Source organism: Callospermophilus lateralis, chromosome 18 (genome assembly GCF_048772815.1).
Source record: "Callospermophilus lateralis isolate mCalLat2 chromosome 18, mCalLat2.hap1, whole genome shotgun sequence".
Lineage (NCBI taxonomy): Eukaryota > Metazoa > Chordata > Mammalia > Rodentia > Sciuridae > Callospermophilus > Callospermophilus lateralis.
Window position 1 is genome coordinate 5,400,004 of NC_135322.1, and position 10,903 is coordinate 5,410,906.

The following is a 10,903-nucleotide window of genomic DNA, read 5'->3' on the forward strand; positions in this document are numbered from 1 at the left end:
TCCTACTATCAGATGAATGAGTTTTTAGTGCAAAGTGCATTTCTACTAGATAACAAAGTAAACTTCATAGAGATCAAAGATTTCACACAAAAGAAAAGTATAAAATTTCTTTTTTTAAAGTATTTTTTAGTTGTAGTTGACACAACACCTTTATTTTATTTATTTACTTTTATGTGATGCTGAGGATCGAACCCAGGGCCTCGCACATGCTAGGCAAGCACTCTACCACTGAGCCACAACCCCAGCCCCCAAAGTATAAAATTTCTAAACGTCTGCACGTGCCCAAATAGTCTTCAAGTGCACAAAACACAAATATTCAGTCTTAGCTCCTTTCCCCAGAAGCTTTGGGTGCCTGGGCACTTAGCATCAGGCCCTAGACTGTGACTCCTTGGGGACTGTCCAGGTCTGCTGTGTGTAGGGAGGACGTGTGCACTGCCCAGAGGCTGACACCACACTGGCTGTTCCTGACCCTGAGTCTCATGCCTCATTCCAAGAACAGCGAGGGCCTCAGGAGTCGTGCAAGAGTCTGGTTAGAGAGGAGCCATTTCACACTGCAGAAAATGTCACCCAAGGGGAAGGATGTCAACAGGGAGGGAGGAGATGGGGTGTTCTGGGTGGGTCCCTGCTATCTCTGTCCTCAGGGCTACAGGGTGGTGGTGGGGGCTGCTCTCCAAGGGCGGAGGCCACCTGGTACAGGCGGGCTGATGTTCCTCTTCTAGAAGGTCACCATCCCTCCTTGTCCCCTTCCTGTGGGGCTCCTCCCTGTCTTGTAGCTGCTAACTTTACAGAGAGGAGCTCTGGGGGCAGACTTCCCCTGTGGCCCCGGAGACATGCTGCTGCTGCTGTTGCTGCTGCCCCTGCTGCGGGGCTGTGGGCGGGTGGAGGGCCAGGGGGGTTACACCCTGGAGGTGCTCAGGGAGGTGACAGTGCAGGAGGGCCTGTGTGTCCATGTGCCCTGCCATTCTCCTACCCCAGGAGCAGCTGGACTAACAGAGACCCAGCTCATGGCTACTGGTTCCGGCGTCAGGACAAGAGCACGGATGCTCCAGTGGCCACCAACGTCCCTGACAGGAAGGTGCGGGAGGAGACCCAGGGCCGGTTCCAGCTCCTTGGGGACCCAAGAACCGACAACTGCTCCCTGAGCATCAGAGACGCCAGGAAGATGGACGCGGGGTCCTACTACTTTCGGGTGAAGAGAGGAGACTTGAGACACACTTACACACATTACAGTGTGTCAGTGCATGTGACAGGTAAGGCTCCAGGTCAAGGCAGCCTCAGGGAGGTCATGAGGCAGCAGGGCAGAGCTGGGTGGGACCCTGCCCTGAGGGGAGTTGGGGCTCAAGCATTAGGGGCTCACAGCAGCTGGGTCAGACACCCAGGCTAAACTCAGTGCAGGTGCGTTCCCTGCCAGGGGACCACAGGGTGGTGGTGGTCCTGTGGGTAACCACAGGACTGGGACGCTCCCATCACCTAGTGACCGCACGGCCATCCCCACCTCTACCACAGGGCATTATCCGCATTTGTGGTGGTCCAGTGTAAACCAACCCACGTCCCCAAAGTTACCCACAAGCTAAGAAGCATTTCAGAACAAATCTTACTTCTTGTTCCCAGCAACTTGACACTTTTTCTGAGAATTGTCTCTGAACAAAATTGAAATGCAAATCTTTGGATGTCTGTTTATGCCTAAAATAAATCAACTGCGTGTCTTCATGCCTTGGAGGGCTCAGGGTTGTGGAACTGGGTTCCCTTCCTTGGATATTGTCACTGGGCTTAGCATGTGTGTGACCAATGCGTGTGTCCCAGTGTGTGCATGTGCTTTTCATTCTAAATACTAGGTCAGTTTTCCTTGAACACAGATTTCCAATCCTCTTGGAAGATGTCTCCAAAATTAAACCCAGAGAATTTTAAAGTCACAAATGAAAAATATCGTCAGAATGGAATGCAAATATTTTTTTTTCATGATTAGACATCGCTATTAAATACAAATAGGTGATCAATATAACAGTCATACTTAGTGTGCTAGGGGCATATCTCTGTGATGAGAGTGAGTCTGCCTCTAACAGGTGGTGGAATTGAGAATTGCTCTTTATTCTCTGACTAATGATAAACTTGAACGTTCATCCAGGACCGTTGCTGAAAAGCCTTTAGCCTAGCTTCTCTCAGAGACCTGGCCCATACTCCAAATCAGTCCTTTAATTTACTTTTTTACTTGCTAAGATCCCAGATGCACGCTTGACTTCCATTTTTGAGAGGATAAAGTGAACAGCTCAATTCTTCTCCAAATGCTTGGCTCCAGTCTGAACAGGAGGAGAGCGCCAGGAAGCTCCAGTAGAGGGCGCCCTACAAATCACTGCCCCTGCAGCTCAGAGCCACCCAGGCCAGCCCAGCCCAGGGAAGCCAGGACACAAGGCTGAAGGGGATGTGGCGTCCTGGGGGGCCAGGGAGGAGGGCAGTGGGCAGCACAAATCAGCTATGGACTTGACTCATTGGTAAAGGACTGATAATGATGTCTTCACTGTAACCCATGTTCCATGCCAAAGTGAGATGTCCATCACAAGGGGAGGGGCGGGACCAGGGGAAGGTCTGGGGCTTCCAGTGTTCTGAGAGCCACACCAGCTCTGAAAACGGGTCTACTCTGTTTTAATTTAAATCAGATGTATTTTAAACTGCTACCTAAAACATAAATCTGTAGACCCTGATGGGAACCACGTGCTGTTCAGCACCTGCAAACGCTGCATCGTGTTGGAGTCGGGCCAAACTCAGCTCCTGGGACACTCAGCAGAGACCCCGTGTGGGAGGAGGGGCAGGGCACGTCCAGATACTGTTAGGCCACCACCTGGGCAGCCCTTGCTCAGGCAGGTGACGTATGAAATCAACCCACAGAGAGGACCTTCCTGGGCCGCCCTGTCCACCATCACACCCAGCTCGGGGCAGAGGTTTGCGCTGAGGATGGAGGAGGCAGGACCCTTCTCCAGCCTGGCAGTGGGCAGAGCAGTGCACCCGTGGGGTCTGTCTGGCGAGGGCCCTCTTGGTCCACGTGGCCTCTGCTCACAGTGGCCTCCCGTGGTGGGAGGCCAAGGTGCTTCTCTACTCCAAGGACAGTGACCCACTCAGGAGGGCTCCACTCTCAGCCCTGATGGCCTCCCGAGGCCCCACCCCTGAACTCCATCACCTCAGGGTTAGGACTTCAGCACAGGAACAGGTGGGGACGGGGACATTCCTCTCAGAGCATCAAGCAGCTGACAGCAGCCGCAGGTGTGGGCTCCATCGGGGACAGCGCGACCACGTGGGGCAGGCCAGGGTGCTGGGAGGTGAGAGATGAGAAAAGACCTGCAGGTGGGCTGAGCACCACCTGGTGAGAAGGGCAGGTGAGCAGGGAGAAGGCGGGCCCCGAGGAGGGCCCCACCCAGCTGTGCCCCTGGCCAGGTCACCCCCTGGCAGGGCCCTGTCTCTGGGAATATCCCTCCAGTCCTCAGAGAGGACAGACCACGTCCCGTCTCACATGAGGCCTCGATCCACAGCTAAGTGCTCATTGGCAACTTGTCTGAGTCCCTGGCCTGGGGAGGCCCTCAAGGACATGGACGGAGCTGGCTGCTGGGCTCTGAGGCCAGAGAGCAGAAGCCACTGTGTTCACTGGGAGTGAGGGAGCGATGGCTGCCTGCACCCGTCACCAGGACGCTGCCCGCCTTCTAGCCCCCGATGCCCACACCTGGCTGCACAGGCTGCCTCTAGGGCTCCTCAACCTGGTGCTCTTGACCCTGCTGACCTGATGCTGGGGGACTGCTCTCTGCAGGGTCAGATGGTAGCCGCATCTCTGGCCTCCACCCACTAGGGGGCAGGAGCTCCGCCATGTCCCAGTCAAATATTATGAAGTGCCTGCCCAGGTGGCCAGGGTCCTAGGGGTGGAATTGAGCAAGGCTGAGAGACAGCCTGGGACCACCCTGTGACTTCCTCATGCCAACCCAGGGAGGGACCATTCCTGGTGCAAAATAAGGGGCACAGCAGCACCTCAGCCTGGGCAGGAGCACTCCTAGACGTGGTGTTCCCATCTCTTGGGCCTCAGGGGACCTCAGAGGTCCCTGTCTGACCCCAGACAGGATGTGCATGGCTGATCCTAAAGGAACGGTGGGTGGTGCACACATTTCCCGCCCAGGCCCCTGGAATCCAGGAAGCCCAGAGAAAGGGGCAGATGGGGCCCTGGTTCCCCTCTGAGTGGGTCTCTGGGCCCTGGAGGTGGGTTTCCGTCCATTCTGTGCAGAAGGGCAAGTTCCCCTGGAGGGCGGGTCTGAGGTTCCTCTTCTGAGAACTTCCCAGACCTCGGCCCCTCCCCAGCTTCCGTGGGTCCTGCAGCTTTCCCTCAGCAGGCTCTGGCTGCTCTGCTCAGTCCCAGGAGCCCAGGACCCTCTGCCTCCCCGATGCTGCGGCTGCTGCTGTCCCTGCTGTGGGCAGTAGAGGGGGCCTGTGCAGAGGGACCAGGGAGGGGACACAATGATGGTCCTCGGCTTCCCCCGGGGTGTCTGGCTCAGGATCCGGGATCTGGTGTGGATGTGCCGAAGTCCGTGACGGTGCAGGAGGTTGTGTGTGTCCTGGTGCCCTGCAGCTTCTCTTGCCCTGGCTCAGGGAGTGACCTGGTCTCTGGCTACTGGTTCCGTGCAGGGGCCAATACAGACCATGACTCTCCAGTGGCCACCAACCACCCTACTTGGACAGTGCAGGAAGAGACCCAGGACAGGTTCCTCAGAGGTCCTCGGGACCCAGGAACCAACAACTGCTCCCTGAGCATCAGAGACACAGTATTCTGTGCATCTGATAGTTGCATGTGACAGTGACAGTGGCCTGTACTTCTTTCAGATGGAGAAAGGAAGGTTCAAGTGGAGTTATTGTGCAAACCAAGTCTCAGTGCATGTGACAGTACGGATCCAGCTCTGGGGCAGCCTAGGGAGGTCACAGGATAGGGCTGGGTAAACCCTGCCCTGGGGGAGTGGGGCTCAAGCATTAGGGTCTCAGGGAGCAGCTGGGTCAGAGCCTGAGCTTCTCTCGGGGCCCCACTTCCCACCCTCCCTACTCACCCTGCCTGTCTCCCTCTGCTCACCAGCCCTGACCCATACCCTTGACTCCGCTGCTGGGCCTGCAGCAGAGTAGGGCTGCATCTCCAAACCCTCCAGGCAGCTCGGCCCCTCTCCATGGCTGCCCAGGCTCCTGTGGGCACAGCTCCCCAAACCTGGTGGCCGCCGCAGTCCCCGTGTCTCCTCACCTGAGCTTTACAAGACAAGGACCTCTGTGGTCATCTGTTCCCTGTCCTCTGCAATAGCCATGGGCCATCACCTGCCTATTCAGCAATCCGCACTGGCCCCCTCTGACACCCACAGGGCTCCCTCTGTACTGCCCCCTCCTGTCACCCAGTGCTGGGCACAGAGGCCCAGGGCCCCAGTGGCATTTGGGATGGAGGGTGCGTGAGGGGAAGCCCCTCCTCTGAGTCAGTTCCCGGGTCTGTGAGACGGCAGAACAGGGGTCTGCACCCAGGTCTGTGAATGCAGAGCAGGACTGGGAGCAGAGGGGACTCCTGTGTTGTGAGGCATCAGGCCACCTGGGGAGGAGGAGGAGGGGCAGGAGGGTCCTGCCAGAGTGGACCCCGCCCAGCCCCTCCAGCTTCCCCACCCTGCCCTGTGTGACCCTCTCTGCTCTCCACACAGGGGTGTTGGCAGGAGCCCCCGCTGCCTGGCCCTGCTGACCCCTGCAGCTCCTCAGGAGATGGCCCTGACTTGGGGCAGGAGCAGGAGCTGCACTACGCCACCCTCAGCTTTCACCGGGCCTCCCGCAACGTCCACAGGGCAAGTCCTGCAGAGGACACCTCCACCCAGTACTCAGAGATCAGGGCACAGGGAGGGACCAGCAGGAGCCTGGACTCAGCAGAGGACGCCTGCTGTGGAGCCACACTGAGTGACCACGCCCTCCAGTCCTGATGCCCCAGGCTCTGGCCAACCCTGCATTCCTGTGGCCTGGTCAGAGACCCAAGGGGACAGCAAGGAGGGCTTCTGTGTGGCATGTCCCTAGGGTGGAGTTCCACTCACCTGTTCCCTTCTAGTCCTGCCCCTCTGCTAGAACTTTCTACAAACAGAGTACCCAAAATAAAATATGACTTCCAAATGTTCTCTCTCTCTCTCTCTCTCTCTCTCTCTCTCTCTCTCTCTCTCTCTCATATCAGCCTTTTGGGACTTTCTGTTGCTCTCCCCTTTGGGGAACCTGAGGCCAAGAGCCAGGGAATCTGTCCAGAAGCTTCTGTGAAGGTAAATTCTGTGTTTTATTTTGTGTCCCTGCAAATTCACAGGAGCCATCTTAGTTCAGCTGCCTGAGCTGCTAGGGGACAGCATCCAACCCTTCGTAGGAATGAGAGACTGACACCCCATAGAGAAGGGGTCTGTAACAGCCCTGTTTGCAGAGTAAAGAGAAAGTGGGGTCCCAGGTCTGGGCAGGAGCCTGGGGTGGACAGGAGGCACAGGGTGAGCTGTGCGATTCCTGGTGTAATTATATTTTCTGAGAATTTGCCACCAGAGACCTGGATCACACCTGTGCTCCCTCCTGATGAACCCTGGGACACAGGCCAGCCACTCTGCCCTCCATGTACCAGATTCCAGGTCTGCATTAGTGCAACAGTGACTGTGAGGTCAGCAGAGGTGCTCCCAGCATGCACCTGCAGGAGCCCATGACTGTGCATCCTGGTCCTTCCTGCTGACCTTAGTCCAGAGGCCCCTGAGCACAGACACTGAGTCAGCAGCTCAGGCTCCCTCTGCCCACACCCTGCAGGGGGCGCTCTCTCCTGACCTGCACCACCTCCCTCCACTCCCAGCCTCCTTCTCTCCATCCCTCCTCTCTCCTACTCAGCCTTCCCAGCTCCTTTATGTCCTGCCACAGGCAAACTGCAGGCTAGCACTGACAGAACTTTCTAGAACTCAGAGCTGCCCACAGGTAGGCTAAAACCTCCATGCCCTTCAGAATGAGCTCAAAGGCAGATGCTGGGTAGAGTGGTGAAGTAGAGCTCATGACTGTCCTTCTAGAAAGCCCCATTATAATAATGAAAGCTAGTTCAGGACGTAACTGCCCAACATGCACCAAGCAGCACAAAACCACGGCAGGGAGAGCATTATGCCAGAAATTCATGAGGACCAGTAAACAGTGGTGGACTCTGGCCGTGAGTGAAAAGCACCTGTGGCCTGGACGCCACTCCCAGGTCCTCAGCAGGGCGGCTGAGTCAGGCTCCTGTCCAGGCTGGTGGCAGGTGTGACCAGCTCGACTTCACTGCTGAGACACTGGGAGGTGGCTGTGAGGGTTCTGGTCCTAAGAAGTTGGCACTGTCCCATGTCCCCTGCTCCTCCCGCCTCAGCACAACTAGGAACCTGTAAATGGTGCAAGACACAGAGGGACTCTGAGAAGTGGACGAGGCCAGCTGGTCGGGACCCTGGACTGGAGGGACCCACGGAGACAGAGCCTCTTCTGTCCCTTCAGCAGCCACCACCCCACAGTGGCAGGTCCCTCAGGACCACGGCCCCCACCCATGGCCAGCAGCAGAAGGCAGCCACGTGGGCTCCTGGTAGAAGAGGATCCCTCTGGTGGCCTCAGGCAGGACCGACATTTCCTGGAAGGGGAGCCAATCAGAGCTGAATCCGTGGTCACAGGTGGTCCCCTCCCCATCAGGCCTGAGCCATGGCGACTGGTATTTCTGACCCTCAGTTTTCTTCTTGGTCAAAGTCATGAGGCTGGTGAGAAGCAAGATGGTAAAGGGGCAGCTCAGGGGCCAGCAGAGGGCCTCATCAAGCACAGCCCCTTCCCTGTGGCCCAGCCAGGGGGGCAGATGACCTTGCCCTCAGGAGGACATTGCCTGAGGGGGACAGGCAGCTGCAGGGGGTGCTCAGCACAACCCACCTCTGATGTCTGATCCCCCGTGACTTTACCTGTGCCTCTGAAGCAGGCCTGGCCGTCCCCTCCTGGGCCACACTGGGCTCCTCAGGCTCTGGGCTCAGCCCTCTGCAGAGCTGGGGCAGTTGAGCTGATCCTGATCCTGTTTCAGCACCACGGTCAGTGGCAGCCCCTCTGCAGGGATGTCCCTGGGCCAGAGACTCCTGGTGGATGGAGGTCCCTGAGCAGAGCCTTGGCCACAGTCCTGTGCAGAGGTGGGTTACAGAGGGTCCTGGTGACACGCTGTTGTGAGCTGGTCCAGGGTGTCCAGGACCCTGTGGGTGTGTGTCCAGTCTGGGGCTTCTTGGCCCCGGGGGTGTTAGCTAGGGATTCAGGCTGTCCTGAGGTGACGAGGGGTTAGCCAGGGACATCTTCAGTGACCAGGTGGGAGTGGCCGTGCTGTCTTGGGACAGCATTGGTAAGGAGCATGAGTCACAATGGCATTTAGAGCACGCCCAGACCCTGGGAGACTCACGTTGGCTCTGGTGAGCAGCCTGCTCCAGGCAGCCCACACCCGCAGGGCTTCCCCCTCTTGGTCTGAATTTATCCCCTCTTTCCCCTCAGAGGTTCCCCTCTGTCTTCCCCCATTTCTGTCTGGAGAGTCCATCTTGCCTGGTGGTCTCAGGCACCAGAGGCCCCAGCCCAATTTCTGCCCAGATGCATCCTGCAGTTTCTTCTCGGCCCAGGCTGACCTGAGCCCAGAGTCCTGGAGGGGCAGGGAGTCTGGGTGCCACTGAGACCTGGGCACGGGGACCTCATGCCTGCATCCCCCACCTCCCTGTGCCCCTCTCCTTCTGGTCCCTGCCTGCGTGGGGGCCACCTGGGCCAGCTTCCTCCTCACCTGTGGCCTCCCCAGGATCTGCTCCACCTGGAGGCCTGGGGCGCTGTCTCTAAGGCCAAGAGCATAGACCAAGCAGGGACCCCGTGCACAGAGGCACAGCTGGGTTCCTTCACTACTCCATCCAAGGACGATTTTCCCCAAAGAGGGACACCACCATGACTGTCACACAGGGAAAATTAACACATTGCTATTTTACTTCACTCATTACTAATGAGAGATCCAGAAAGGAGAGAAAGGAACACAAGTGTTTTGATAGGAATTTGTGGATGAACTAGGAAACCAGCTCACTGTGTGGGCACCAAGGGCCTCCAGGAGACAGAAGGCAGGTGCACGTGTGGGAGGAATGGTTTGCCCTTCTCCATCTCCCCTTAGGGCATGGTCATACAGCACACAGGCACAGCAGGCTGGGATCAGATCACTGCAGACAGGATGCTCTAAGAGCACAGAGTCATCCCTTGAAGAAGCAATCTCATTTTGCATTTCTGTATTTCCTTACCATTCGTAAAGTAACTAGTGAGCACCTCACATATGACACACATTTTTCTAAGGATTCAGCAGTAAGCAGAAGAGATACAAAATCATCATTGGGTACACAACTTAATATTGAGAAAGACAGGTAAATAATAACTAAATGTGTTGCATATTATTCTGGTTGGTGACAAGAAGTTTGGAGTGAAACAAAATAGGATTATTTTTATGGGGAATGAGGGATGGACTGGACTCTTCAATATGTCCCCCATGGACATCATCCCTGAGAAACTAATATTTGCAAATGCAACACATAACATATGCACACAAAATCCACACAAACACACACAGAGACCACAGATATACACACACAGACACAAAGAAATTCAATATGCACATACAGAGAGTGACCATATCACATGCACCCCCACGCACAAATTCAAACACACATTCACAAATATAAACAGGCACATCTCAAAATTCACAATATTCCTCATTCAGACACACACATGCACTAACAGATGAGATGCATACACACCTCAGACACATCACAGCTCAAACATGCAAAAATCCACATGCACACTTCAGACATGTGCACAACGACCATGGACACACATGCAGACACACATGCAGGACACATATACACTCTAGATGCTGATGTGCACACCACATATGCACACACACACCTACCTCAGACACAAACAGAGCCCACAGATACCAACACAAACACACCACAATACACAAACCCTGGCCATGGACACAGGCAGGACCCGCTCATGCTACAACACACACAGCAGGGCAGCAGCCACCCTGGGTCCTGAGGGCTCCTTCACTCTGCCCTGGGACACTGGAGCTCTGGCCCTCAGGCTAGCCAGACCCAATGTCCTGGTAGGAGAGAAATGACAGTGTCACTGTGCCTCTGGCCACTGTCTGCCATCTGGATGACTCAGCTCCCAGGGCCCAGCTGCCCTGCTCACTGACACCATTCTCCTCCTGCTGCTGAGATCCAGGGACCTCATGACCTCGCGACCCTGGTGCTGGCCCAACCTGGAGCACCAGGTGCATCCACGCTCAGAGTGACCAGTGCAGAATGGACAGGGCCAGGCAGCTTGCTCAGGAATGCAGGAAAGGACCAGCCAGGCCAGGTGAGAGGAGACTGGCCCCCTACAGGTTTGGGGAGTAGAGAGGCAGGAGGCTAAGGGGGGGTCCTAGGTCCCAGGCCAGCAGGGAGCCCAGGAGCACTGGGAAGTGGATCTGTCCCTGGAGCCCCTGTCCTAGCCCTGCTCTGAGGGTCCCATGAAGGTGTGGTGAACTCACAGGATGTTCTGAGAGCCCCTCAGGGAGTCTGGAAAGTTCTTCTCATCTCCTGGTCCACCCCAGCCCCAGAGGAACATCCCTTTGGAGAGTGTCCCTTCTCCTGCCAGGTCTCCAGGCTCCTGGAGGGGCCCAGTGTGCTGATGAAGGGGCTGAACAGGAGGGAACCAGAGTGTCACACGTGGGACAGCTGTGAGGGCTGTTGGCTGCAGAGCTCACCTGGTGGCTCAGTCACCACCCATGTCCCCAGAGAGCAGGAGGAGGATGAGGATGAGGAGGTGGTGATGAAGGAAGAGGTTGAGACTTGGGTTTCCCATGACCCCAGAG

General features: G+C 56.5%; 1 pseudogene; it reads left to right on the forward strand.

Annotated features, from left to right (window-relative positions):
• The first annotated feature begins 830 nt into the window (after positions 1-830).
• On the forward strand, positions 831-5,963 carry LOC143384273 (sialic acid-binding Ig-like lectin 12; annotated as a pseudogene).
• The last annotated feature ends 4,940 nt before the right edge of the window (positions 5,964-10,903 follow it).